The sequence below is a fragment of the Apium graveolens genome, chromosome 2 (assembly GCF_009905375.1).
Source record: "Apium graveolens cultivar Ventura chromosome 2, ASM990537v1, whole genome shotgun sequence".
Taxonomy (NCBI): domain Eukaryota; kingdom Viridiplantae; phylum Streptophyta; class Magnoliopsida; order Apiales; family Apiaceae; genus Apium; species Apium graveolens.
In genome coordinates, this window is record NC_133648.1 from 70,433,545 (window position 1) to 70,436,687 (window position 3,143).

The window sequence follows — 3,143 nt, forward strand, 5'->3', positions numbered from 1 at the left end:
AGTAAGTTGGAATTAAACCAAAATCACTTGTAAATCTATACTTTAACTAACTTAGACTCTAACGCTTGATTTTGCGCTCACTGATTTGCTTAAGTCACTCGGGTACCCTCGGCTCCTTCATTTTTAATAATTTAACCTTTACGAGTTTTAAAGCGATTCCTTCGCGAGTGACTTACCAACTGCCTAAAACACTTACCATAAATGTTTCATGCATTAATTAACCCTTTTTGGTCTTTAACCTACATTTCAAAGTAAGGCGAGGGAAAAAGTTTCGTTCGTGAAACGCCGTTACTTGAAACGGTCGTTTCTCCTAAACCGTAAATCGGAATCGAACGAACTACATATCAAAACGAAGCTCGTAACATGAGCTATCTAAACATGGCAGTGGTCACAATCTAGCAGGGGGTTCTCGGGTCCTAATGTTATGCACAAAAACAGTCCAAAGAAAATCGGACATTACGACGGCTATGTTTACGCGATTTCCCAATTTTTTTACCATTCCAAATCATATCAATCCAACTACCAATCAACAAAAACTCAAGATACATATCAATGATACTGATTTCAGTCATAATAAGCTCAAGGATCTCAATCCAATCATATATTATAACATCTCCAAATTCAACTAAACTACTTAACAATTAAGCTCGAATCATGCTGATCGTTCGAATAACTACTCATCCATCCAAACCATCACCAAACTTCAACATTAAAACTTATTACTAAAGGGTGTGAAGATTTATACCTTTCTTGGAGGGTGGAAAGTTACTAGGAAGCCTTATGGAGCCTCCTACAAGCTTGATCTTTCCAAAGAAATCAAGAATGCAAAGTTAGGCTTTGAAGTTTCTAAAAGTCCGATTTAAAGAACTGTAAAAATGAGGGTCTTACCATGCTTATTTGGAAGAGACTTGTGAACAAGAGTTGTAGGCTATCTCAATACCTTTCCAAAGAGCTATAGAACACAACATTTGAGTGAGTATTGAAGGAGATATGACAATTTCAATTTGCTGGGTTTGTTTTGGCCGAGAGCTTCTCTTCATGGGAGCAAAGTCAAATTTTTAATTTTTGTGTTATGATATTTTGCTTGGTTGATTTCCTTTTTGGCTTGGCAATTTTGATCTTTTACCATGGTAACTTTTGCATGGCCAAGAATCAACCAACAACACACTTCTTTTTGTCATGCTTATGTCACCATGCTTGTGTCACCTTTTTAACACATGTCCTTTCCTTGTGGTTTGATGATGTCATAATCCTTGGCTTCTTGTACAAGCTTGTCTCTTGGTCGCTTATTTGTTTTACGGTTCGCTTAACTTTCGTTCTCGTTCGTCGTTTGAGGGATCATATCTGGGATCTTATTACTTGGGTTCCCCTAAAGCTTTCTCAATATTTTATATTCCTTTTATGATCCTCTCTTATAATCCTTGAATTTAAATCCTTTTAATCATGTTACCTTATACTCATTTCTTTCGGTATCTGGTGGATTTTCGGGAAAAATCAAAGTGTCCGGATTCGAATTTTAACGACCTTTACATACACTCATTTACTTTATGGAATACTAATACGATCTTAGAATTTCCATAAAAGTACTCCTATATAGTGTGGTCTGAAAAGTTTTCTCGTTCAGCAAAAACACTATTCATAAGGGTTTCAAAATTTCTCAAAAATTGGGGTTATTACAGTCTCCCCTCCTTAAAAGGATTCCGTCCCGGAATCAGATAGAAAATAAATGGGGATACTTTCTTAGCATTACACTTTCTAACTCTCGAGTCAATTTTCCACATTGTGGTTCTACCACCAAACTCTGCCTAGTTTGATAATCCTTCTCCTAAGCACTTGTTCCTTTTCATTCTATAACCCTTCCTGGTTGCTCCATATAGGTTACGTCGGGTTGCATATCTATGCGCTCATATGCCTCTATTTGACTGGCATCCGAATTACACTTCCTTATCATTGATACGTGGAACACGTTATGAACTTGCTACATGTTCGGGGTTAGGGCTAGCTCATATGCTAACTTCCCAAACGTCTTAATATATCCAAGGGTCCAACAAATTGTAGAATTAGCTTTCCTTTCTTTCCGAACCTCATCAATCCTTTCCAAGGGATACCTATAACATTACTAGGTCCCCTATTTCATACTCTTTGTCCTTTCGTGTCAAATCGACATACTTCTTATGTCCTTCCTGGCTACTACCAGTCGTCCTCTGATTAGATCTATTATATCCCTGGTCCTTTGGACTACTGCGGGTCCGAGCATCTTACGCTCTACAACTTCATCCTAACATAAGGGAGATCGACATTATCTTCCCTCAAGAATCTCATAAGGCGACATCTCGATAATGACATATGATCTATTATCGTAAGATAACTCAATCCGAATTAAGTGATCATTCTAAATTCTTTCAAGTCTATTGCACAGACTCTCATTATAGCTTTTAGCATTAGAACTTTTGCTTCTCAATACTCATTCTTTTCCAGTTCGTAATCGCTATCACCTTCCGTTCCTAATATTATACTGGTTATACTTTTGCTCGTTAGCGTTCTATAACCTTTTAATAACCATGCCAACCTTAGTATCACGAATGTGTTCCCATTCCGCATACTACCACCACTTTATTACTCCTTTTTCAGTTGTTTCTATTTTCCAAAATTTGATCAATCATATAGAAGTAAAGGAATTCGTTGAGAGATCACTATGATCATGAACACTTGTTATATCGCATAGTTAGTACAGAAGGTGGCCAGCCTTTAGTACTTGACAAGCAATTAAACAACATGTGGTATCCTACTAGGCTTCTATCACAAAGATAGATAGTCATTCGGCAATACCTCCCCTTCTGGAAGGGTTGTTCTTCTCAGCTTACATGAAATGAAAAGAAGAGAAAAGAACGAACTGAAGAGAATTGTATATATGAAAAAAATATACTGCCACAAAATATCTGGCTTGGAACCTACCTCTGAACTATAGAGGTTTGTCATAGGAGAACAAAACATATACGTATATAAATCAACATTAAGCATTATAGCCTCGTATTTCCCATGCCTAAATATTTTCGCTATCCCGTCCATCATTCTATGGACCCACACTTTTCCTCGAGCTTATACACAATTACCTTTGAAACTCCCTCGATTTCGAAAATCGA